The 27,946-nt window shown below is 41.1% G+C and overlaps 1 long non-coding RNA gene across 2 annotated transcripts in view; it reads right to left on the bottom strand.

The window, feature by feature from the left end:
* The window catches only part of LOC119964813, a 77,719-nt gene extending 50,290 nt beyond the window's left edge, over positions 1-27,429 (bottom strand). For both annotated transcript variants that reach the window (XR_005460370.1, XR_005460371.1), the window contains exons 1-2: positions 27,221-27,429; positions 12,629-12,718 (exon numbers count right to left, since the gene is read on the bottom strand). This is a non-coding gene — a long non-coding RNA (uncharacterized LOC119964813). The remainder of the gene's footprint in view (positions 1-12,628; positions 12,719-27,220) is intronic.
* Positions 27,430-27,946: the final 517 nt, after the last annotated feature.

The raw sequence follows: 27,946 nt of genomic DNA, 5'->3' as shown, positions 1-27,946 counted from the left end.
CATCAGATGTGCACCTCATTGGAGGCCAGGAGGTGCTTTCCATCTGATGCAGCTGGAAAACTCTGTTCCTGGGGCAAGGGGAGCTACTTTTATGGACCTGTGTGGTTCCATATTTGCTTAATAGAAACGTACCAATTGCACATGACTGTTTAGTTAACGTAGATACAATTTATTTGAAAATGTAGCCACAGGACTGCTGAGCAAACTGATTACCTAAAACGATTCAACGGCTATTGTTAATAAGAAAGTACAGCTGCAATTCCTTCACACCACATGCTGCGACCTAAACTGAAAGCTTCTCTGAACAACTGTCTGATGCTCACATGGTTTACATCATAGCTAGTTGCTCATTAGTGTATCCTCTCAAAATGAGATCACAACATGGAGAAATGGAGCTCTTGTCATTTGACCTTTCAATATGTTCCTAAAAAAAAAGAATCTCTTTTTCAGGACAGACCCTTTGCTTTGACCCTTGGGGAGTGCTCTTGAAGGTTGCCACTCCTTTGCTCTCAAATGTTCTCCAATGCTGTGGCAGTTTGCTTATGAACCAGGGAAATGGAAGCTCTTATCTATGGATTGACCGCCTCAGCTTTACCTGCTTTGGGATCAGTGATCTTCAAAAGGGACAGGCAGTGGGTCCACCCTGAACGAGAAAATCCCAGAGTTGGCTAGAAACCAGAGTAACCAGATCCCTGTCTTTATAGATCTACTGGACTCCAAGACAATGCACATCTATTGGTAATCTAAAGGAAATATGGGCTAATATGCATAATTTAATTTACAGTTTGACATCATCCCCATCTTTTTTTTTTAAATGCAAGAAGCAAACACACTAATGAGAGAAATCCACCCACTTGCGCATGTATGTCTTACACTTGTCGGCATTAGAAACTAATCTACCACACAAATTCCTGGAGATTAATCATGGCCCGTTGGATTTTATATCATTATTCAGGTTATGGAGGAAAGGATAGAAACAAAACAAACCATTACCACCCTGAATTTGGGGCCTCACGGTAGCATGGTGGTTAGCATCAATGCTTCACAGCTCCAGGGTCCCAGGTTCGATTCCCGGCTGGGTCACTGTCTGTGTGGAGTCTGCACGTCCTCCCCGTGTGTGCGTGGGTTTCCTCCGGGTGCTCCGGTTTCCTCCCACAGTCCAAAGATGTGCGGGTTAGGTGGATTGGCCATGCTAAATTGCCCGTAGTGTAAGGTTAATGGGGGGATTGTTGGGTTACGGGTATGTGGGTTTAAGTGGGGTGATCATTGCTCGGCACAACATCGAGGGCCGAAGGGCCTGTTCTGTTCTATGTTCTATGAATTTGTGGAGAAGCAAGCTAATCTTTTCCAAAAGTAATAGTGTAACGCGGAGGAAATTATCTTCTTAAATTTAAATATTTCCCAAATTGTTGATTTGGTCCTCAATTAAATGGAGACCCTGATGAGTTCACCAGGAAAATTCTGGTAAGCACCAGTAGTTTTGATTTCTCAAGTGCCTCCACTCCTGGAAAGAACTGTGGCTTTGAAGGAAATCAGAATGCTGAGCAGGGACTTGGAGGAAAATCCATTTATTAAAATTTTGTGCACAACAAAGCTGATGTGACCAGCAACTCTCCACAGAAAGACAATGCCAGAACTTATGGAGGAGAATTAAAGATGGATGAAGATCACTGCTCTGACAGCGGAAATGAAATATGGCCATTGTTAATGGTTTAAAGATTTTACACAGAGGCTGCAGAACTGCAAGTTGCCACTCCAGAAAAGGAAATTGTGCCATCTCCGAACTCTGCTAGAAAGCCTAACAATTCCCAAATTATACAGTATTTTGAATTTTTCAGTGACTGTAGCGTCTTTAAAAAGTCTTCTCTGTTCACTGTCATAACATGCAACTGTTTCCCCTATTTTCCATTTATTCCCATTCAGGTTACATAACATAGAATTTACAGTGCAGGAGGCCATTCGGCACATCGAGTCTGCACCGGCTCTTGGAAAGAGCACCCTACCCAAGTTCAACACCTCCACCCTATCCCAATAACCCAGTAACCCCGCCCAACACTAAGGGCAATTTATCATGGCCAATCCACCTAACCTGCACATCTTTGGACTGTGGGAAGAACCGGAGCACCCGGAGGAAACCCATGCACACACGGGGAGGATGTGCAGACTCCGCACAGACAGTGACCCAAGCCGGAATCGAACCTGGGACCCTGGAGCTGTAAAGCCATTGTGCTATCCACAATGCTACCGTGCTGCCCCAACAATGGAATTCCACCCAAAAAGAAAATCCCTTCACTATTTACAGATTTTTTAAATTCAGTTATGTGAGGGCAAAACCAAAATTCCTCAAGAAACAGCCACCACTAGATTCAATCCTTTCCTTCTCCAGAACTCTACACCCTTCCACAAGCATAACATATCCTACTGGGCCTCTTAACTCTAGGAATTCCTTTCTCCTGGTAAGTAGCTGTGCTAAGTATGCCTTGCATTTGTTCATCAGTATCCAAAGACTAAAACGTTGAGGAGCCATCATAACTTTAACTAGAGAACTGTGGAGTCACCATGCAACCATCCGGCACCCCTCCTTAAGCTTACACAGAGAACTCTGCTGCAATTTGTTTGCATTCCAGCTGCAATGCCCAGTGTTCTGAGAGCACCTTTCCAATAAGACTTAACTATGGGTCATTCAATCTTCAGCAACTTTTCCCTTACAACCTGCAGTCAACCTTGTACAGGACGGGGAGTAGTGGGTTGGGGAAAGGTTTGCGGAAAGCAATAGGAGAAAGAACAGCAAGATGGTAAGAGAATGTGAAATTTAAAATAGATAAGTGAAACGTGGAGCACGGGGGGGGGGGGGGGGGGGGGGGGGGGGGGGGCGCTCATTTCTCATACAAATTTCACGATGCTTTTTATTTCAACACCACTGTAACAGAAAATGGATAGGGTCTGGGTCTGATCCTGAGGCAAAGTGACAGATCAGGCACCCAGTATTAAAGCAGAGAGCAAATGTTTTATTCCTTGAACCTTTTCAAAGGAAATGCAAAATAACTCGCCTGCAATTGAAATAAGACATGTGCAGTGCTGTCATATTGGCTCAAAGAAATAAAAGTTTCTAATCCACTGAGGTATCTTGGAAATTTTATTCGTTGAAGGCAGCTGAGGAGCGTGAAAAGATGATGAGAGGGTTGTTGCTGCACAGACAGACTGTAATGAGAGACTGGAGAATATGCTGAGGTTTTATTGTGACTGCAAAACATCTGCAAGTCTGCAATTTAAATACCATTATTAGGACAACAAAGTAGAAGGACACAAGACTCTAGCAGTATGACAGAGCTTGCAGTCTTCACTTAGATATCTGATCAAATTGTGCCTGTGATTTTACAGCAAATTAAATAGATACTGTTGTCAGTGTCTGCTGTTCTGTCACTGAATAATTATGTCTGACAGATAATGAAGAGTTATTTTAAGTGAAACTCATCACATGCACCCAGATTCTTTGCTTCTCTTCACACTGTAAATTATTTCTCGTGACATCTCCTTGATTAGTTTAGATCATACTGACCAAAACTAAGATTATAAAGTGGGTGCAAATCATTTATTTCCAATTGTAGATCAGCAATGCACTGCTTTACAAACCCTGGGGGCGGAATTCTCCGCAAGGCCCGACGCCGTCGTGAAACCTGGAGAGGTTCACGACGGCGTCGGAGGGCACTCCTTGCCCCCTATTCCCCCACCCCCGGGGGGCTAGCAAGGCCGTGCCATAAATCTCGGCCGCCGGGCCTTGTCGCTGGCGTCAAGGCACGGCGCGCCAAGAATGATGCAGCCGGCGCGCCTAATGACGTCAACCGCGCATGCGCGGGTTGGCCGGCTCCAACCCGCGCATGTGTGGTTGCCGTCTTCCCCTCCGCTGCCCTGCAAGACGTGGCGGCTTGATCTTGCGGGGCGGCGGAGGGGCAAGAGTGCATCCCTTTGAGACGCCGGCCCGGCAATCGGTGAGCACCGATCGCGGGCCAGTCCCCTCCAGAGCACGGTCGTGGTGCTCACGCCCCTCTCCGCCCCCCACAGGCCCCATACTCACCTTTTGCGCCATGTTCACGCCGGCAGCGACCAGGTGTGGTTGCCGCCGGCGTGAACCGGTCGGGAACGGCAGGCCACACGGCCCATCCGGAGTCGGAGAATTGCTAGTCGCCGTGAAAAACGGCGACACGCCATTTTGGGGGGGGGGGGGGGGGGGGGGGGGTGCCAGAGCGGCCCTCCCGCAGAGAATCACGCCCAGGGTCTTTTTAGCTAACCAGATCCACCGATGAAAATGCAATCATCCAATTCACCAGGGTTTTTCCTGTTAAAATGAACACCACCTTATATATTTTATTGGATTAGTTAATTTATTCTTGCCCTCCTAGCACTTTAGGCTATTTGTTTATTCGACATCATGCAATATTAGCTACTCCTGCAGCATTAGGACGATAGCGACAAGTGCGGACCATTCAGACCCCTTACATCTGCTCCACCATTCAAATAGATTATGGCTGATCTGCAAATCTAACTACCCATATCTCTTGATCCCTTTTCTATGAAAATTCAAATCGATCCCAATCTTGAAAGCTTCAATTGTCCTAACATCTACAGCTTTTTGAGGAGACTTCCAGATTTCTACCCATCAGTTCTACTCATTATGGTAGAAGAAAAAGGAGGATTTCCTATTTGTAGACAGACCAGGACATCAAACACTCCACAGTCACTATTATTATGCAGGCAAGCATGGGCAGTCAGACTGCACATTGTAAGGCTCCATAAACAAACATGTACATGACTGGCTGACTGTTTTTAGTGATAAGTTATGTTAGTTAAGGAAAGAGTCTCTCGGGATACTTGGGGGATGTCTCTGCTCGCCTTTCAAAAACTGCAATAGAATCTGTTACTTCTCGCTGGAAGCCAGGGCCACGATTTAACAGCTTATCTGCAACTCAAACAATACAGCATTCCGAGTGTCAACCTTGATTGTGGGCTCAGATCTGTATAGGGTTCAAGTCCAGCACTTCAGACTCAGGAGGCAAGTGTGCAACCAGCTACTTTAGTCCAGTCATCCTTAGTGAGGTTTTAGACCCGGTGACTGTGTAGAAAGTGTTGCTGATTTAAAAAGTAATCAATTTATCTTGCCCCATCTCCCGGCATTCTGTCCGATTTAAGACGATGATGTAGCTTATTGTATGCAAACCTCATGCATGCTAATTAAATGACAATGATGAATAAGCAACATCTGAAAGCTCTTTCTCTGAGAACTGTCTCTAAGTAAGCATTTTATAGCTTTGAGTATAGTAGAATCATCAGTTTTGTTTTCTGCTCTTGTATCAGGGGAGCATGAAGTTCCCCAGACATATTAGGCCATAACCACTTTTAAAGTCGATTCATTGTCTGTTCCAATGTTCATCGGTTGCTTGCTCATCTAAAATCTTCTCAGAAGAGAATAATGAAATGGGTTAGTTTGAGCAATATATGATTTGTTTAATTTGAATTTTTCTTGGAAATTTTGATTCACCAGTAATTGTTGCACCTCAATTATAAATTGCATGCCGAGATACCTAGAAGCAAAGGCCAACCTATTAGTAAATATTTCCTTTATAAATTTAATGTACTCAATTAATTTTTTTCCAATTAAGGGGCAATTTAGCGTGGCCAATCCACCTAGCCCTCACATCTTTGGGTTGTGGGGGGGGGGCGAAACGCACGCAAACACTGGGAGAATGTGCAAACTCCACACGGACAGTGACCCAGAGCCGGGATCGAACCTGGGACCTCAGCGCCATGAAGCTGCAGAGCTAACCCACCTTGCTGGCCCTAGTACACATTTCCGATCCATTGATTATGATTAATATGGGTTAAAGTTTGCTGAGCTTCAATTTTTGAAAATCCAGGCAGTATTGGGATGTTGTTGAGACAGGAGAAAGGTCACATTCAACAGGAAAGCTTGGAGTCCAGGCTGTCCTGGGAAGAATATTTGATACCTTGTTTTGAAAAAAAGTCTGTGTTACATCTTTTAAAAGTGGCCATGGAATTGGAGCATTCAAAACCTTCGCCAAGTCCTGATGTTATCATATCACATTTATTGGAGGTAAATGTTGGTAATTACTGTGCACTGCACAAATAAGAGCTTTCTGGCAGCCTAACAAGACTTTGCATGCAATTTAATCTTGCATTTGCGAGCCAGTGATGGATGCCAATAGGCTGCCCTGTGCCCACTAAGTACTTGTTGAAAATATATTTTAAAGTCATTTAATTGCCATTATACCCATTCCCTGTTGGCTTTCTAATTTTTCTGGGGTACATTACAGCAATAGTTTTGCTCAATTTCAAACAGTTGATGCAAGCAGCCAATTATTGAGAGTGCTATATTTGTTTAGTTTTTTGATCATTGTTCCTTTGTAATGAAGTTAATGATGGGGTAGGATTGTGAATGATATCATAACTCATTGGTGCGAATGTTCTGAGTGAATTACATAGGGATAAAAGTGGGTCTCGTGTTTAACGTAGGATCGGCATTAAATTACCAATTTTTTCAAAACCAGCTCCTTTTTTGAGAGATTCATATTATGACTGAGCTGCGAGATTTCAATGCTAAGAAAACCATCTGCCATTATTAGAATATTTGAAGGATTAGGTGCTCCAGATCAGAAGATGCACAGACCCATCATTATCTTTGCCATTGTTGATGAATATTGCCCTGGCCTCAGTTTAACATTTATGTACAAGTGAATGATATATTTGTGATACATGTGTCCAGTGTTTAATGGACAGTAGTCATAGGTGGAGCGGGATCTGGCAAATTAGAGTTGAATCATCCCGTGGGAGAACTCCTTGCTTTTAAAATCTTCCCATCATACGAATCTCACAGAAAAATAAGCCGGCTTTGAACAAATTGCCAATTAACGCCTGTAAATCAAATGCTCATGTTTGACATGAGAATATTACAAATAAACTACTATACCATTCAGAATCAATTAGAATATTGCCACCCTATTATTAACTGTTGTAACAAATTAGAAAGTGGTTCACATGAAGTATAACTGGTTATAACAAATAAATGGCTTCCAATAATGTTATATGACCCTTTACTTCCAGCTGAATAGGAAAAGCCATGGTGGAGACTCTTATTTGAAAAAGGCAAATCCTGATAATGCATCGAAGAGTTAACACACTACATATACATAGATTGTTCCACAAGTGGCAAAACGTAGCTATTGTCATGTTCCAATATATTATGAAGGTTCAGCAACCGCCCCTCCCAACTCCAGAAGGCAGCATGGGCATGGCCACGCAAAACACCACAAGACATCAGCAGGACTGGAAGATCCTGCCAGCAGCCAATGGTGAACTGCCGCAAGATGCCGGAAAACACAAAAGCGGGCGAGCTGGGAAATTTTCACCCCACAGTTATACCATGTTGTTGTTCAATCTGTAACAGCAATTCTCATTGTTTAGGAATGCAAAACTTACAAGGCATTGTGCACTTGGTCAATCCTTTCGATTTCGGAACACTAGGGTGGGTGGACAAGATGCTGAGCCCACTGGGCAAAGTTATCAACAAGTAACCTTGAAATCAGATGGAGGCATTTCATCATGTCAGACACAGCACAAATAGTTGGGAACATTTGTTTGTTTTTCATTTTAAACGAGTGCACATGATGGAACTTGTCCCTCATAGTTTCTCTTTTATCCCCAACACGGGTTTGAAGTCATTAGTTTAATATTCCAGTTGCAAATTGTCACTGTCACTATTGCAGTCACTTGTTTAAAAAAATACTACACTAGTCCCATTGTCTGCAGTGTGAAAGATCCATATCTCGTGAACACCACAGGGGTGAATGAGTTCAAAAATGCTCTTTCAGGAATGAAAGAAGAATGTGTGTGCAGTGCCATTGAGTTCAGTACAGTAACTACTTATTCTCTCAACACTGATTGGCCAGGCTTTATTAAATAAAAAGGCCCAAGTGACTTACATGACGTGACCAATTAAATGATGAATCCCATTGGTATTTCCTTTAGTACACATAACCACATCAGCTGACTAGTTACTAATAAGTCTCCAGCAAAAAAAAAACACAGTTCCTCTAAATTTTCTTTAATGGCCCAAGGATACTGCCTACAGTGCCGAGGATCTGGGTTCAATCCCAGTCCCGGGTCACTGTCTGTGTCTGTGTAGCGTTTGCACATTCACCCTGTGTCTGGTGGGTTTCACCCCCACAATTCACAAATGTGCAGGTTAGGTGGATTGGCCATGCAATTTAGCCCCTTAATTGTAAAAGAAAAAATTGGGTACTCGATAATTTATTTTTTTAAATGGCCCAAGGATATTATGATCTCTCTAGAGCCTACCCGAACCTGAAGGCCAGCAGTCATAAATTTATATGGGTTTACTGCTTGTAACACTAAAAGAGCTTTTATCATGTTTACTTAATAAGGGGACAAGTTTTGCTCATGGGACTCTGTTGGCAAAACTTTGTAAAAAGTCAACTCCTTTCTACTGTAATGAATGCAGAAATGGTTCAGCGGACTCCATGTACTTTCATGACTCCGAAGGTTTAGCTCTGCATTATTTTGTCTTCCTATGTTGGTAGGAATAAATATTGCCTTGCACAATCTCATTACGTCCCAAAGCACTTTTAAAGTGTTTCATTGGCCACCAGAAAAAAATGTGGCAACCATTGAACACAACAAGACTCCACAAACAAGCATTGAAATCAATGCCTAGACAATGTATTTTAACAGATGTTGGTTGAGGGATAAACATTAAAATTTTGGTCAAGTACAGTAATTGGAGGTTATACCTGATACATTCGACATGCTCTATAATTTTTGGGACATATGACTTATGTTTATCCTCCTCAGGCTTCCTTTCCTTACTTTAAGAATCAGCAGCTGTGAGGTCTACTGAAAGAGGGTGAGATCCATGTCTTTCACAAGACTTTCTCAGACTATAATCACAGTTGCATCAGATGTCATGCATTAGTGAGCCCTTTATACAAGGAGGAGGAAAAAGTTGCAAAACAAAAAAAGTATCCCTCCCAAAAATGGCTTATAAATGAGTGTGCCAGTTGATTGGCGTAACAACAATGAGAAATGTTGCATGGGTGAACATCACCGACAATGGACCTCTTGGATTCATGTTCATGTTGGGTGCAAATAGGTTTTACAACCAATTTTTACAGCTATTGCCAGAAGATAGACTAATAGAAAGCCAAAATAAAACATAAGGCAATTTGAAGACTGTATGGTTGAATGACCGTTATTGATGCCATTGAACAGGAAAAAAAGTGGAGATTTGAACAAAAGAAATGCGGTCAAGTTGGGAATTATTCCATCTCGTGTCCAATAAGGTTACAGATATATCAGTCGAGTCACACTGAAAACTGTTCTACACTGCTGCCAAGGTATGCAAGAGTAGAGTTGCCAATAATAATTGTTTTTAAAAATAAATTTAGAGTACCCAATTATTTTTTTTCCAATCAAGGGCAATTTAGCATGGCCAATCCACCTACCTTGGGTTGTGGGGGTGAAACCCACGCAGACACGGGGAGAACGTGCAAACTCCACATGGACAATGATTGAACCCGGGTCCTCGGCACCGTGAGGCAGTAGTGCTAACCACTGCGCCACCGTGCTGCTTCGCCAATGATGAATTCTAACTGATTACAACAGTGAAGTGAACATCCTAAAATACACCAGAATAAAACGAACAAAATAGCAATAGAAATGTCATCCACAGTGTAACTATATATGAGCCTGAACTCTTTTTTTAAATAAGAATGAGAATCTGGAAAGGTCAGGTAACTTCCTCTTTTCATCGTAGGTCTAGGTGCCGTCCCTGTTTTGAACGGTTATTGTCTTAACACAAAAAAATTAATTCATCAGATTCTTAAGCTTTGCAAATGGTGCAATTTTACTTGATTCATCAGTACGTATGCAGATGCCTACACACACACACACACACACACACACACACACACACACACACACTGCGGGCTGGACTTCACTGTTCGAAAATGCTATTAAAAAAAAAATGTGGTTTTGTTGAACATCTTGGGCAAAGAAGAGTTAGACCATTCACTTCTGGTCGCCAGCCACTAACCTGAGCTGTCAACCAGAAGTGCAAATGAGTGCTAGTGATTCTCTGCTCCCTTCTGATTGGGGATATTTCAAACGTTGGGGGGGGGGGGGGGGGGGGGGGAAAGAGAACACCAACAGGCTTCTTAATTACCCATTACCACACTCATGCAAATATAAACACCTCCTTCTGGCTGACTCATATGTGAATAGAGTTGACGTTGGAGCTTGGTTACACTTACCTGTACTCCCAGCTGGAAGGTCTGTCAGTGAAGATTAGAAATGAATGAAATGACAAAATGTGGTGAAGCTAAGCAGGCAGCTAAAACAGAAGAAAAAAAAACTATTGCACCATAAAAAGGGAGACCATTCAGTCATGTCTGGGCCACTTCTTGGAGCAATCCAACACTTACCACTTTCTGTCTTCTGCATCATCTTCAAATATTTATCTGCTCCTGCCTCAACTACAGTTTGAAAAAAAATATGTATTTGCACCCTTATAATCTTGTGTGCTTCCAACTAATGTTGATAACTGTAGGTAAAAATGTGTTATCTTAGTGCACCGGTTCACATTTTAATTTCCCCAAATCCAGATCTACTAGTCTTGGATTATATTTTCTTTTTAATCTACTCTGAATAAACCCAATCTCTTTTCATTTACATCAAGGAGTAAACTATTAAATAAGTCATTATCTAAAGCTAAATGCCAACTCTAAATCAATGATGTTTCTAGCATTTAAAATGTCTAGCATTAATGAGATGAATAAATCAAACCTTCTCCAGGGTGGGTCCAAGTAAAAAGCTTATTTTTATCCCAATTTAATCAAGTGGACCAGATTTGGATTAGTTATCACTTGATCTACTTTGGGCCCAGATTTGGACTCATCCTTAATATTGAGGATCAGGAAGAACATTTGTCAATGAATTAACATTCTAGCGACTCCTTCTTTTATTTAAACATCAGGCAGAGACAATTGTGGCATTTAAAGCTACATCTGTTAAACAGCATTTGTTTGTATTATTCCCAGATACACAAGAAGCAAAATTTATTTTCAGCCAATCACATTAAGTTCAGCCAGAGCCACTGCAAAGTCAATTTGAACAGCGTTCTTATAAACAACTGATGAATACCCCCTACCACCTCACAAAAAGAAAAGGAAACCTTACTGAAATATCTGCTTCCATCCAGCCAGGAGTTGCCTTTTGAAAGCAACAATTGGCCCACATTCTGATGAATTAAGGGCACATTACCTTAGTTTGCATTCTGTGAACCACGGAGAAGATTGGGTTCAGGAAAGGTTGAAAAGCCAACTTGCTATGAAAAAACGTGAATTAGGGAGGAGAGGCCTCTCCTGACTAAATGAAAAGTAGCTAGAGCTCAGGTTGAGATCGGATAATTGATCTGAGCAGTGTGTTCCTACCGAATCTGCCCTAATGAGGAAAGTTGTTTGAACATGCTTAGGAACCTGGAATTGCAAAGTGGATGCCTACACATCCTCTTTCTTTCATGTTTTAAGACATCCTCTTTTGTTTGCTAAGGATTGGAAACTCCCAGCACGGAACAGTGGTCAAAGGCTGAGAATTACTGTTAAATCAGGAGGACAAAAAAAAAAACAAGCTTGGGGTGGGGAGAAGAGAGAGGCAGCGAATGGAATCTCCTTGTGAATGAGGAGAGACAGGATGTAAAGCAGCTGGAGGGTGTGAAGCTTGTAAAAAAAAAGGGACCCTGAACACTTCTTGCATCTTAAATCGGACACAGGATTTGCCGGCTGTGACTTTAGCAATTCTCTGCTCCAGAATCAGGTGAAGCTGCTTCAGGATACTTCAAACGCACATTCTCTGTACCTAAAACCTTCCAAGTTCCGTCAGACCACTTTAATAATCTGATTTGTTTCTGGCTGCTAAAATATTCCTGTTCAGTGTTGGAAGGATGGATATAAAAGCACGCCTGAAAACATGCTGGGCAACAACTTAGTGAACTGGCTGAATACGTAAAGGCTAATGTTCGCTTGTCTTTCAGGCTGCACTCTTTCAACATATAGCTTGGAGTCCCATCTAACATGGCTGTGAAATAAATCAGTTAATAACACCGCATAAATTGTGCTCCAGAAAAAAGCAAGGAGATCAAAAAGTTTCAACCAGACAGGTGTTCTAATGAAAGGTTTGTTTTTACGTGATTATAAATAGAAAAGAATGTTGCATGGGGCAGAAGTCCTGCAGGTGGATTTTTTTCTCCCCCCTCATCTCCTGGAATGTCAGACACCTCCCCAATGCTTTTTTTGGAGGCGCCCATGATTCTTATCACCTGTTTTATGGCAGACATTTTGTCTGACAAGACAGTAAATAGCAATTACAGCAGATCCAAAGTAAATAAGAGGGTAACAAAATTCTACCTTCCAATTGCACGAGGTTTTAAACTTTGGGTCAGAAAAATGGCTGAGCTCAATCTGTTCTTACTTTTCCAACACAACATACTAATCGGTGTCTGTGCCTACAGGGCAAGTATGCTGGATAATAATGTCCCACTTACCTTGATGTGGAACTGACAGTGATGTCCTCACTCACGTTGCTCTTCTGCTCGACTTAACTGCTGACCCAAAATCACAGAGACTCGAGTGGCCTGGAGGACAAACAAATGGAATCACGTGTCAGAACATATTTCTGTAATTTCATCATTTTAAAGAGGATGAAAATAGTGTCCTATAAATATCACATTTGTACTCCAGGTCTTGAAGCAAAGCATAAAAATCACACTATTGAGCTAGTAATTGCTATAATGCACAAACATAAACACATGATATTCCAAGCACAGTGTGCGGTAGTTAATTTTGTAGTAGAGTCAAGCTTTGCTCAAAAAAATTCTTGTCCAAGTGTTCAATCTGAACAAAATGGCTTTTAAGTGATTTCAGTTTTAGTTCTCAGCAGCCATTGTGTTCAACGGAAAATTGTCCTGCTTTCCTCCTTCCTATGGGATTTTGTTGGCAACAGTGCGCTCATATTCATGGAAAAATTCAGTCTATTTGCTTTTGTCTCACTATCAGCTCTCAGGCATGTCTTGACGAGAGCTCAGTGTTGCTCAAGATGGTGGAGGAGGGGGCAGGCAGTCATTTGTCAAGCTCTCTCAACCCTGAAATTTCTGTCAACTCAGCACTATTTGAGGGGCGAGCAAAGGGGAATTGATGATGTCACCCCCGAATCATAATTTCCAGAAACTCTTCTGTTTAGATAGGAGGGAGTAATAATGAGATTACTGATCCAGAAATGTTATCTTCTGTGTAATTTAATTAAGACATGCGGCGCTAAAAACATCTGGAAACCTCCGAGAAAACTTGTAGAGGAGTCCATCAATCAGTCCTCTCCAGAAAAGTGACAAGAATGAGCTAACAAGCAGGAGTAAGTCCCACCAACCCAGCTGGATTGCGACTGCAACTTGCTGAAATTTAAATCCTCCAACCTGCTGGGCCTCACCTTGATCCCGTATCTCAGTCTCCACAAAGCTTTTACTTCAGATTTCTTTGCCTCCACCCCTCCCTCACATGCTAACATCTCATATGGCAAACACAAGCCCCTGGAGCTTTCGGCCACACTGAAGCCACATCCTTCTAGGCCATTTCAGTCTGGAGATGCAGTGAGCATTCAATCAATTTGACAGACGAGGAAAGTGAAAAGATTCATAGTACAGCAAGTGGGAAATGATTTACTCCAAATAATTAGTAACTGGGAGTGACATCAGAAATTGTTTCCTCCCCCTCCCTTTAAATTAAACAAACAAACAAACAGTCCATGTCCACCACACTGTGTTCAATTGCTCCCCGACTTAACACCAGCAATGCAACCTCAAACTATGGTCTCCAAAGCAGTGTAGAAAATGGAAATGTGCTGTGGCTTTGAAATGCAACTTTAAACTTTAAAGAGAGAGCCTGGTGCAAGTTTACTTGAAGGCAAGATAATGATAAATACATTTAAAATAATCTCTGGTTATTCAGCTACTCTACTCTGACCTGCATAACATAACCTTCCACAGTTAACAAACCTTCCACAGTTAACATTGGGTTCTTCAGAACTGTCCAGGTGGCCGACATATCTTTACAATTCTATGAATGAAATTTCCTAATCTACACTCATCCTGAAAAGATTGCACATAGTGCTCTTTAATCTGGCACTGGAAGTCACCATAAAATAAGCGAGAAGTGATTCAATCAGGAAATATGGAATTCCAAGAGATCCAAATTGTTGTTTTGGTAGCAGAATCGTGGCACCCAAGAAACGTCTTGCGGTGTCATCGTTTAGGAAGTATTCTTTACAATAGCCAGAAAACCGCTTTTACATGTTTGTTATCTGTTGGCCACTGCAAAAGGAAATTCGGGATCAGTTTGAAAAAAACCCCAAGAGATCAAATCCCAATGGGTAGGCCCTCATTCTCAGACCTATATTTTCAGTTATAACTCAAAATTTTCATTTCCAAAATTACAGTATTGAGTATTTTGTTGTCAATGAAATTCCTCAAATTCAATGGTTTACCAATGAAACTCCTTGTTGCTTCAGCACAATGTCTTTGTTTTGGTGATCGTCTCAAGGGCCTCAGGATATTTTTCATAGGCACCATGATTATACTACTGCAGCTAATTATGATGGAAATATGCCTGTGGTTAGCAGAGATTTTGTTGGTTGGTTTATCATCTTTCTATTAGGATCTCATTTGATGACACGATAGTTTTAATAAAAACCGGCTCAAAAAATAAAAAAATAATAAAAATAAAATAATAAATAAATAATAATAATAATAATCCCTGTCCAGCCGCCAGCCATGGCTAACCAAAAAGCGGAGTACTTTATATCATTATTGCAGAGTTTCTGAGTGCTTGGGTTCATTTGTGTTACAGGCCATGCTTATGCCCCGATGGTGTAGCTAGCCACTTGGATAGAGGATCACGAGCAGTGCATTGGAGTCATTGGGTGGAACAGACAATCAGATGGCACCAGTTCAATTATATTCTGTGCAAATACGGATTACAAAGAAATTACAGCAGAAAGCAGCCATTCAATTCAACTGATTTATGCTCCACACAAGCCACCTTACTAAATCTAATGCTTGCAGCATATCCTCCTATTCCTTTTTCACCCCGCATGACCTTATCTGGCTTCCCATTAGACGAGTTAGCAATGCATTAATATTGAAAGTGACATACCATCTTAAACCAACTGTAATGTCAAACAGAATTAAATCCGTGCAAATCTGCATGGTACTCATGGGCCGGACTCGTGCCACCTCATTATAGTGAGATAATCGTCCATAGGCTGCCTAGCATTCTAAGTAATTGTCACAATATTTTAACCAATTTGCCACACTAAGCTTGTTTATTTAAGTGTGGCCATATCATTCTTTACAACATCAAAATCATTTTTAAAATCCATTATAAAACGGGTAGGGCAAGGAGGCATCCCAGCCTTCGAACCATGTGCTGTTGGCTCCAATCAGATGCTCTCTGCTCTCCTTCCCCAGGAGGTCCCAAGTTGCAGAGACTCCTTCCCCTGGAGGTCCAAGTTGTAGAGATCCCACGCACTTTTACATGCATGTTGTCACCTGGAATTATAGATAGTGATGGAAAAGGATTTCCATCAATGGAAATGGAAATTTGCTTTCTATCATATGCCAACGGTTTATGCAGGAAGGAATTTTCAGGTTGGTACTCAACCTGTTTGGCTACATTAATGAAGTCCGGGAATAGGACTTGGACCTGTAGCTTCTGGCTGAGAAGCAGGGAAACTACCCATTGCACCACAAGACATGCTCACTACTACACGACCATAAGAGAGAAAGTCAAAATCCTATTTATGGAACTGGCAGTACACAAATGACAGAATCAACATTGAAGGATGGAAAACAAGCAAGGATGATTTCTGATCAGCACCAACCACCATCAGAATAATAATAATAATAATAATAATAATAATAATAATAATAATAATAATAATAATAATACAACAACCACAACATTTATTAGTTTCACAAGTAGGCTCATGCAATAAAGTTAATGTGGAAATTCCCTGGTCGCCACACAAGGCGCCTGTTCGGGTACACCAAGGGAGAATTCAGAAATTTCCAATTCACCTAACAAACACGTCTCTTGTGACTTGTGGACACACAGCCACCACCATGAATAACCAACAAATATCACCGTGGAAAACTTTCAATAAAATTAACTTGTTTTTGAGCCATCTTGAGATATTTTTTCCAATTTAAGTTTAACAAAAATATTAGCAATTAGGCATCGCATCCACCAACATGCCAATCCAGAACGTTAAATGCTCAGTAACAACTTAATTTAGACCATGAATAACACACAATGCTGTTTGGGACCTATGATGGCACAATTCTCAGTTGTGCTGAATTCTGGAAACAGAGGGACATTGCGTTAGGGAGCAGTGGAGACTCAGAAGGATGAAAACAAATGCATTTGTTTTAAGGGCAGATTTTATGCATCTATATTTACAAATGTTTGGTGAAAAAAAAATACATGAATGAAATCCTAGTATGTAATTGCAGTCGTAAGTTAATTTCAAGCCCTCCCCCACCCATTTGAAAATAACCAAGAGCCTCCTGTTCAGGGTCACAGTTGTGCAGGTCCCAGGCTGGAATGTCTTGACCTATTCAGCACTGTTCTGATCAGTAACAAACAATTGACATTTAGGTATTTTTTTGGCCTAACTAACCACAGGTTCAATGTTTAAGGAAAAAGCCTGAAGGTCAAGTCCATCAATCTTCAAGTCCAATCAATTTTCTAGACAGTAAGCTCCTAGTCCATGCAATCTATTTTAATCACATCCAAAAGATACTCCTTTCCACATATTTTGTACTTGCTTACCAGATAGGTTTACAGTATATATCTTTAAAATGTCATTAGTCGTACTATCGGAGTACAGCGTGATTAACTACTGTGATCAAAGGTAATCAGCACTCAATTAGTCAGTCAGACTAAACAAAAACCATCGTATTTTTAAATATAGAAAGTAGGCACGACTTAGCGAAGCAAACCCTATGGATCTGCAAATGGAAAACAAGACCCCGGCTTAAATCTGGTTACAGAGCTGCAAGATACTTTGCTCTATTGTGGTCCTTTTGTCAGGATTCACTATGTAAATCTTTACTGAAAGCAGAAGCAGTTCAAATCCATATTCGCATTGGGAGCACTGGAAAATCTTGGAAGAATTTAACTAAACAACAACAAATAAATAAACAAACAAACCTTTTGACTCGAAGTTTATGGAATCCATAAATTGATAGATTCCTACAGTGCAGAAGGAGACCATTTTGTCCATCAGGTCTGTGCTAACCCTCCGAAAAAGCACTCTACCCAAGCTCACTCCCCCACCTTATCCCCGCAACTCTTGGATTGGTTATGGCCAATACACCCTAATCCACTTTGGACTATGGGAGCATCCAGAGGAAACCAATCCACACAGACAGTCACCCAAGACCAGAATTGGGCACGGGTCCATGCTGCTGTGAGGTAGAGTGCTGACCACTGTACCACCATGACTAAGTGCATGTGCTAATAATCAAAGTTAGATCTCTTGTGCTCCAAGTATCTCAACAATATTTTAGTGCACATCCACAGACTGCTCATTTAGGACCTCACTCAAATTCCACGTTGGCCAGTCATGGAATGAGCATTCTTTCCTGAATCAGATGCATAGATTAATACTCAATGCTCCAGATTGCTTCTTTTGATCATGTTTCTTCCAAGGTAGATGTGACACTTGAATGGAGCAATAACACCAGCACCAACAGTTGGACCAAAGGCCTAGTTATGTATTGTAAAAATACATATACTCCAAATTTTCTACCATCTATTCATTTTCGATTTATACATTTTTGTTCAGTTTCAATTTTCTTCACATGTCATATTGACCTTTAGTAGAGAATCTGGCACATGATACTAGTGTTACATAATTGTAGTTAATTCATTCCACACTAAATTAGTGTTATATAATACGAGTTAGTGCTTGGTAATGTCGTGCATACTAGCAACCTGTTCCATCACCCACACCTATAGTTTTGCCGATCAAATGATAGTCCATGCTCAGGGAGAATGTTGTGCCATGCTGGTTTTCCTAATCTTGTTTAAGCTTCTATTCTAAATACATTATTGATTTATCCTGAGCTTGTAATACTGGCTAACATGGTCACTGGACCTATCCTTTAGTAATCAAGGACCAAACAATGGACTAAGTATGACAATAGTGAAAAAACAGCATGCAGTGACACTCCGAATCTATTTCAAGAGTTAATGTGCTGTACCCAGCAGGAATGTTTCTTTCATTTCTAGACTAATTTAGCCAAAATTAGTTGGGATCCATGTCTAATTGATGATATGCAACAACAAAAAAGCATTTTAGCAGGGTAAATGTCACTGGGGTTTAGTCAGTCCTCGGATTATTAGATGTATTTATTTTATTAGGTTGTGCCCTTGTAGTACACAGGACTGCTATATGTACATATTGGCTGAACACAAAGTTTGAAATGAAATGTTGCATTATAGCCCAAATACGTTTCTCACATTTTCAGTTAGCCAAAGGTCAAGCATTGAAAAGTTTTTATCCAAATCCATGGCGTTCCGCTTCATGGGAATGCTGGCTGAGAAAGAAAGGAGTTATTATATGGTGACCCAAAATATATTTTTATTAACCTCTCGAGAACTACAGGGGGAATTTTTTTTTTAATGTTTAGTTTCATTGTAGAATACCATGTTTAAAGTTTTCCTTTAGGTTTCAGCTTTGCAATGCTCTACATTGTAATAAGCGTACAGTCAAGTTTTGCAGATGTTCTATGAAGGGAAATATGTGGCTATCCTGAAATCCATGAAGGACATTCTGTACTTCGAGCTCTGGGTGTACATGTGTTTTCAAATAACTGCAAATGGCATGTGGAGGGAGGAAGCAAACTACTGAAGGAAAAAAATCAGATTTTCTCCTCACTGTTGTTTTCACTGCAAAAGTTATCCTATCCTTTCGACTGCAAGCTGTTATACAGAGAAAGCTTGCGTTGTTACATGCATTATTGACATCCTCCTTTGATTTTTCATCTCAGCAACTGCCCGAAACCAATGAAAGGTAGCTTTGTGTGGTTTTAGTTTAAGCTCGTAGGCTGAAGATTTTTTTTTCAAAAACTGTATTAACCAATGTAGTCAGTCATTTAACCTCCGTGTAATAGTGCTCTCTCAACAACATCATGGTACCTTTAAATGTGACCAAAAACCGGAGTAAAAAATACTGGCTGAACAATAATTTGCATCATCAAAAACAAAGAGTCTGTAAAATTATGAGACACACGAATAAGGATGGATTGCAATTCTGATTGCAGGAAGAAAATATCACAATTCAAAGATGAATCTAACAAATTTGCTAGATTATTTTATCTTAAAAAACCTGGACATGGCCTTGCACCTGGCGTTGTAGTTAAAACCCTGCCTTTTTCTTGCACATTAATATGAAACAAGCCTTGATGGACATAAATCAATACTAATGCAATGGGATGACTATCAAGTTCCCTCTACCCTTCCCCCCACCATATCGTGCTGGTAAATCCCCTAAACGGTTTCTTCATTTTAAAAAAAACAAATTTGTAGTTGGATGATAGGGGATGTTGACAACTATTGCTGACAACTATTGCACAGTGCAAGGGGAAGAAAGAGAAGAAAGCGTAGGACTTGTAATTCACAACATTAAGGAGCAATTCACAGCATTAAGAAGCCATTCTGACCAAGTTCATTAACATTTAATGAGAAAGAGCAGAAGGAGGATGCGCCTTTATCTCTTAACTGATTTGTAAAGGATCGATTCTGCAATGGTTCCTATAACCAATCGACCAGTGCTCCTCCATTGCGGTGGGAGATGGCAGTGCATTTCTGTAATACCCTGCGCTTATGGCAATCAATAAGCAAAAGAGAACAGTCTGTTGAAACATTGCAGACACTTAACAATTGGATGTATTAAACACAATCTGCAAAGGAAAATTTGAAAGCACTGTAAATTTGAAAAATAACTTTGTGTCGAGTCCGATGATGGAAAGGCTTTGTTGTAAGGAGATAACTCAGTTAAAAGTTTAGAATGTTTGGCAGATTGCAGGAAGATCAAGAGCCAAAGCTATGACCCAGATTATTGCTCAGTTGATATTCAATACTTGAATTCCTATGATGATGTCTTGACCAAAAGAGATGGAAATCCAATACATCAGTTCAGAAAATGTTCTTTTGACTATTTCCATAGCATTGATTTCTAAGCAAATTGTGGTCAGCAAAATCTGCTCCTTTTAGATTTATTTTAAATAATAAATCATTTATTTTAAGTTGCCTTCCTGTGGAAGGATCTTACAGCCATGGTTTTAGTGGCCATTTTCGTGAAGACTGATGAAAGTCAGGGTGTGGTAATTCAATATGGTTGAATATTTCAGCAGAAATTTAAGCAAGTACGAATGGATTGGCTTGTTCACAGAACGGTGACTGCTTCAGTGGGTTCCACCGCTTGGTGTTGAACAAAAACATACTGCATGTCTTTAGAAAGGATGTACAATGAAAACTAATACTGCACTGTTCTAAATTGATTTCTTAATCATAAAAGATGCTTAGATGATACTTCCGGTCATCCATTTGATAAAACTGCCCTACAAAAAGAGGTCAGTTTGGCTATTACGGTTTCTGTCATACTTAAGATGTACCTCTGCACTTTAAAAACGGATGTCAAATAGCACGAGCTACAACATAAATAAGTCCATCTCTGGACTTTTTCCCTTAACTGGTTGCTTATTTCTGCATCAAGATGTTTATCATAATAATATTATGTGACAAATCACTACAGTTAATCTACCTACTATTTTTTTTTGCCAGAGGATGCAACAAAATGCCATGGTATTTCAGATAATACTGTTCAACTGGGTGAAGCGAACTAAAAAAGTAAAAGTGAAAAAGTGGGAAAGACCAATTACCTTGGAAATGAAACTGGAAGTTTATTCAAACCTCCAGCATTCAGGTTTTTTAAAAAAATAAATAAAAGAACATGAATTGAGAATCATCCAAGAGATCTTCCGGCTGTTCATGCCGATGGGATTTTCCGGTCCCAACAATGGCATGCCTCAGCCATGGGTTTCCCGGCAGCCTGAGGTGGATTCAGTGGGAAATTCCATTGACAGCAGCAGGGCCAAAAGATCTCACAGGCAATGGCAGACCACCTCCCGAGAAACACTCCCATGGAGGAGGCCAGAGAATTTCACCCCATTTCTCCATTTGAGAGAGCAAACAAAAAAAAAGTGTAAACAGCAAGATCAAAATCAACTCCCTTCCTAACAGCACTATATTCCAACAACATGGCGACTGCAGTGGTTCAAGAGGTGGCTTACCACTACCTTCTCAAGTGCAATGAGAAGCGAGTAATAAATGCTGGTCTAGCCACTGATGCCACAACCCATGAATGAATATAAGAAAATGCATAGTCCTTGATCTCAGTGGAGTAGTTGTGTAATCAACATTTAGCAACCAATACCCTTTTAGTGGGGAGGAAATGCAATGTTGGCATCCCTGTTCATAATTACGATCCTGTATTGACCCTGGCACTGTGATCTGGTGTACAAATAGCGACAGGTCAACTGTAATGCTCCCTTGGTCAAATAGTGCACTAAAACTCCATCCGCACACTAGTTTATGGGGGATGATCACTTGAGAAATAGATTTTTTCCCAAGATTGTATTAAGCATGATTTGATATGTTTGGAAGACAGGGAGTATAACTTAACAGATTATATCTGGAAATTCAGTACAAAACGTTTTGATGTCTGACTAACTTGTTCCCCAGTAGTCTAAGCACACTCATCAGTTCTTCAGAACACCCACAATTCCACTGCCTTCCCTTTCCTGCTTTAAAACAAAACACTTCTGACTTTGCCTACACCTGCAGGCAGTTCTGGAACTCAAAATGGCAACAGAAAAAAAAAAGATTGCTTCTGGCCAAAAAAGCTTCAGGGTGCCGAGAAAAAAAAGTTGATTCTTGTAATGTACAACCTCATAAAATATAAATTATGATCCACAAATAGGAAACTGAATACCCTGGTGGAAAGGCTACGTGACCATGAGTGGAACTAATGCACAGCAAATGAAAATGGGTCGAGCTTTACATGATGCCCCTCAGTCACAAGCCAAGTTATTCATTACCTTGCATTTCCATGACATAAACCAGCAATAGGGAAAACTTCAAATTGAGGGATATCAGAGCACTCTTGTATTTCTCAAAATTAGCTTGGGTTTTGTACATCATCAGGAATAGTGCATTTGGATTTACTTTGGGAATTGTTTTTAGCCTAAACCCATTGATGCATTCTTAAACTGGGACAACTGAACAATTTTTTTTAAAAAATATACACAAAAAAAAGAGGAACTGTGTGCCCCGGTGCATCATACTCGCTCCATATGTTCTGCCCTGAAGAGAAATTCTATCCCACTAGTTAAGCATTTTTTTGTATCCTTTTCTGAATCGGCACCAGTGCAATAATACCCAGCTTTGTTGCAATGTGATGGTACACTAGATGGAGGAATTCTCTAACATTAGGTTAAATTGGATGACAGAGCTTTGCTGAAAAGCTTTCTAGACAGGTCCGCACGTCTGCTGCAATCCAACCAGACAGTCAGGCTCACAGCATGTCTGAACTTTTGATTTTAAATGCATCTCTTCACAGAATTCAATTGCTAGCTGCTCAATTATTGATTGTCATGAGGTTTGGCTTCCAGACAGAGTGTGGCAAAATGGATTACAAGGAACACATTTCTTAGAAAGAAATGCGTCAAAATTTATTGATAATCAAATCTGTGAAAAATGTAGTAACTAGAAAACGTGCACATAAATGGCCCAAATCAAATTACTATTGTGAATGGTTAGAAATGGGGGGAGTGGTGGTTAGAAATAGGAAGCAATTCAGTAAATGACCAAATAGCACAGTTAACCAATCTGATTTCCATTTTCTTGCTCAAATTCCACAGGTCTACTTTTGTGCCATTGGCCCACAGTTGAGATTGAAGAAGTCTACTTGATTGAAAACTTGCTCCATAATGTAATATAGCGTGGAAATTCATCCATTATTGCACTCTTAACAAAAACTGTGGTCGAGACAATATGGGCAGCATGGTAGCATAGCGGTTAGCACAATTGCTTCACAGCTCCAGGGTCCCAGGTTCGATTCCCAGCTAGGTCACTGTGTGCAGAGTCTGCACATTCACCCAGTGTGTGTGTGGGTTTCCTCTGGGTGCTCCGGTTTCCTCCCACAGTCCAAAATGTGCAGGTTAGGTGGATTGGCTATGCCAAATTGCCCTTAGTGTTGGTGAGTGGAGTTACTGGGCTATGGGGATAGGGTGGTGTGGGCTTGGGTAGGATGCACTTTCCAAGAGCTGGCGCAGACTCCATGGGCCGAATGGCCTCCTTCTGCACTGTAAATTCTATAATAGTCAGTTGGGATGGTTAAAAAAATAAAATTTAATTCCTGCACAATTCCCATAACAAGGTGCAATGGGCATCTTCCATTTGAATCTGGCCAACATCAGCTAATGAGTGATGATGACTCCCTCTTCCACCGCCATATTTGATTTAACTGAACGGAACATTTACCATGGTAACAGTCTTCATGCTATTCTGAGCTCATTGGGGGGTACTTTGAGAACGGTAGCTTGTGTTTCAGCAGAGCTGAAATCAAGTTAGCAAAATTATTTTATATTTTTGATTAAATATAAAAGTAGTATTATTTTCATGAACAGAATGAAGTAATCAGAACAGCGGATGAATTTTTCTTAGGCGGAAAGAAAATATAAGGTGGTTAAAATTCCAGTTTGAGGTGCTGTTTAAAATTCCTGAGGTTTTGGAAAAAAAAGGTTGATGCCAATTGTTTAAAAAAAAGTTTGATGCATCAGCTGATAACAGGTCGGCATGACCCTTGGCGGTGTAGATTTAACTATGGCAACATTGTGCGTTGCGTCTGACTTAACGTTGTTCGCCTCGAGGTTTGTCCAGCTATAAATCGCTGTAACAGAGGCCCGCGCACTATCATCCAGTGGCTCAAACTCAAGAGCGTCCGTCAGCTTATGCAAAGGCAGCAAAAGCAAGTGGCTGCACCTGGAGCAGGGAGGAGCGTGTAAGGGCAAAGGCTGACCCTGGCTAGGGCACTGACTACACAGACTTTGCACTGTATGAAAAGGTCCAGACAACCCCTGCGGATTCATCATGCGACACTCGCCTTTCTTCTTTTCCAGACATGGTAATCCAAAAGAATATACTTAAGATCACCAGCAGCGTAATTATCCACCAGCTTCTCACCACCCCTCCCCAGTCCACCCCACATCTCCCCATTGCGTTCAGCATTGCAAGAATTCAGAACATTAATAGGGTAGTGCTTTTAAAAAAAAGATTAGATTTCACAGGAACCCCTTGTTATGACTACCTCCTAATTCCATCAAACCCATCTAAATCCGCATTATTAGAAGCTGGAGTCTGGAGAGGTTGCAGATGCTCTTTGGTGCTTTGATAGCGGAACTAACAGTGAAAAAAAAAGGCACAGCTCCTCTTCGGGCATTGCGATGATTTGTTTCAGCTGTCAGATACATTTTTTTTAAATCATGAAAAAGTGACTGGTTGCAGGGATATAAGTGAGCACGTCGTTTTCTTTTAATTTCCACCTTGCGAGACGTAAAATGTGCAGCGTCTTCTAAAGTCTTCAGACGCACCTGGCTGCTCGAAGGCTATGTAAATGACAGCTCTCCTGGTGACATTTCCCTTGTTACGTTCCATAATAGATTAAGTGCCTTTGCCCCCACCACTTTTAAACAGTCTATTGTCAGCAAATTACTTGCCTGTCTGACTTGCATTCAAATCCAGGTAGAGGAGGAAGGTGTAATAAAAGGAAGGGTCCGGGTAATAAGACGCTTGTATTGTAAGGTTTCTTTTTTCTAAAAAAAACTACAAGTTGTGGAAGCGCCCTGTCCTTTGAAGACCAAATTGTCTGTGTGCACTTAAGCACAACTGTAGCACGATTCAGTTGATCACCATAGAAGAAGTTAAATTCATTCCTGGGTGCGAGTCATTTGCTTTCAAAAGACCCAGTCAGACTAGCCGGTGAAGTAGGTATTTTGTCTGGAGCTGGTGGTTATGGATGCCTGCAAGTTAGCAAGGTAACAGCAATTCTAAAGGTCCATTATTGATAGTGTCAACCGTGGGCTACTCCAGACGCCTTTTTAAAAAAGATGCAAATAGTGGGAGATACATCATCCCATGTGTGGGGTGGGTATCAGTTTACTTGGGGGTTGCATGGGTAGCACTAGGATCGCACGCTTCACTCAATATGACTATTTGTATTTGGCGGTTTGTGAAGTCTTTCTTCACGCGGATACATATACCCTCCCTTTCAATCGCTGCACCTACCCCACCCCTTCCCAAACATAATCAAATGGGTGACAAAGTTTTGATGCGGAAAGCTACACGTCCAGAGCAAATAGCTCATTAGGACAGAGGGATATATTTTATTGCCGCAATACTGAAACAAGTGAATGGGAATGCCTGGAACAGATCAGTTAATTCAATTAGCCTGCTCCCCTGCCGCAGCCCCCAGCACTTCAATATAAATGAGTTGTCAGCAACGAAACAGCCCTGAAATGAAGCACGTCAGGTCTGCAAAAATATTTAAATTTTTGTACAGTTTTTTTCTCTTCCCCCCACAGCGGTTATTGCAAACGAGACAAAGGCCGGCTTGATCCCGTTAGTCTTACAATGGTCCCACTGATTGCCACACGAGCCCTTTCCTCTGCATATGGTCAATTAGTATTGAAAATACTCAGCTGATTCCTTCTGTTGGAAATTTTAAGCAGGCCTTATGAGCAGGAAGAATGATGTTATTGAAAGGAAGAGTCTCATCTAAATAATAAAAGGGCACATGGCCATCTGGTCTGGTCAAACTCTGTACAAAGTTTATGGCGGTAGTTGTAACAGGAGGGCTTGCCGGCGCTGTTTATGGATGTGGGCGCCTCAAAAAAAAATTACATCAATTTTTGTGCATTTAAAAAAATAAATCCTCAACAAAGAAAAAGGAAGCGCTCGCTCCCGTTTGCTGCTGCAGTTTAGCGATCTGCGACATATGGAAACCCCACAGTTGCCGCTCCCTCGGTGCAGTAGAACAATTGCGTGCAGGGCTCCTTGACTGTAGAAATAAAAGCTGGCTGCCTGCCAGACAGGCGAGAGCTCTGTTGATCATTATGTCTAGCCTTCAGGTGTCTCGGCTCACAGTGGGTGGTGGTGGTGATGTTGAATTTGGGGTGGAGGGAGAGAGGAGGAGGAGCTGTGGATGACATGACGGCAGACAAAGAAAACGAGAAAGAAAAAAAAACTCCAGCTCAGGGAAGAAAAAAAAAACACGAACATGTTCCCATGTTAAATGAATTTATGTATTTGATTTCAGCTGAGATCTCCCAAGAATGGGAGGCAGATTTAAGATCGTCTTGTGTTTAAAAAAAAGTCCCGATCGCTTCAGGATTGGGCTGTGTGTAAAATAAAATGTAGGCAAGATTAATTAATGTAAACAAAAAAAAAAATCCCTTCTGCTTGCCCTTTGTTTGAATTTCAAAGCTCGTCAGCTGTGCCCCTTGAAAGCTCTGGTCTGTTCAGTCACTTGCTGGACAGGGCCGTACCCCCTCGTCATGGGGTCAGTCGAGTTTGTTCTACTTAGTGCTTGCAGTGGAACTGATTGGACACGGTGAATGTGTTATCACAAGCAGCAATACTTCACCTCATCCTGCCGCCTGAATAATGCAAAGGGCTGCCTCTGCTTAAAAGGAGTCTGTGCGGCAGTCAGACAGACAGATCCCTCAGGCTATCGACTTTCTCTCCCCCGCACCACCAAACTCCACACGCCCCCTCCCCCCAAAAAAGCGTAATTTAAGCTTACTATGTGGTCTGGGAGCTGTTTTCATCAAACTTCAAAATGTTTCACTGATATATTTATTTGTCACTTAACAGAAATCACATAAAACGTCAAATCTTTTGGAGCTGTGCAGTGAAGCGAAGCGATCTCAGAAGGCAAGTGTATCAAAAGAAATACTTACAGTTCAGATGCAGGAATAGACTCTATTTTATGAATTTTCTTCAAGCTGTACAGTGCCTCGTTTAGTTTTACTACAAGTTGGGAAGGGAGCAGGAAGTTCCATTAATTATACAAAGAAACATGCTTCAGTTTAAAGTCACTTTGGTCAAGCACTTGTTTCCAGACATCCCACTGCTCTGGTATTGCTTCTATCTGCTGCACTAAATTGAACTATATAATACCCATGTGAAAGACAGGGGGAAATGTAGTCACGTGAAACACACAGATGCACACCATTGGCTCAGCTGATAATCTTTAAGCGAGACTTTTTTTCTTCCATTGGCCACATTAGAAGATTGAAGGCATGCGGATCCTCCCAGTACGAGCCTCTTTTTTTCGCAGAAGAATGACTGTGTGGGAGTTAGACTGACAGGGGAATTAGCTGGGAAAGGATCTCAAGCCATCATTAGACAGAGGTCAGAGGAGGAGGAATGAGCAGCGTAACTGGTTTAACAGTGACTATCTTTTCACATTGTTGTGGTTTGTGAATGGCTAACCTGTGCTCAGGACAGAACGAGGGGGATTGATCAAATCAATCCTAAACTCACTTAACTTCCAAATGGCAGAACACTCGATTGCAACCTCGATTAATTCTAATGTGATCCTGCATATAATCACTGCATTACAAAATATCATCTCCAAGCCATGAGTCTTAAATTTAAATTATTTTAAGATCATTGTTTTATGT

This window comes from Scyliorhinus canicula, chromosome 4 (assembly GCF_902713615.1).
Source record: "Scyliorhinus canicula chromosome 4, sScyCan1.1, whole genome shotgun sequence".
Taxonomy (NCBI): domain Eukaryota; kingdom Metazoa; phylum Chordata; class Chondrichthyes; order Carcharhiniformes; family Scyliorhinidae; genus Scyliorhinus; species Scyliorhinus canicula.
Note: the sequence above shows the minus strand (reverse complement) of the source record. Positions and strands in the feature narration are given on the sequence as shown.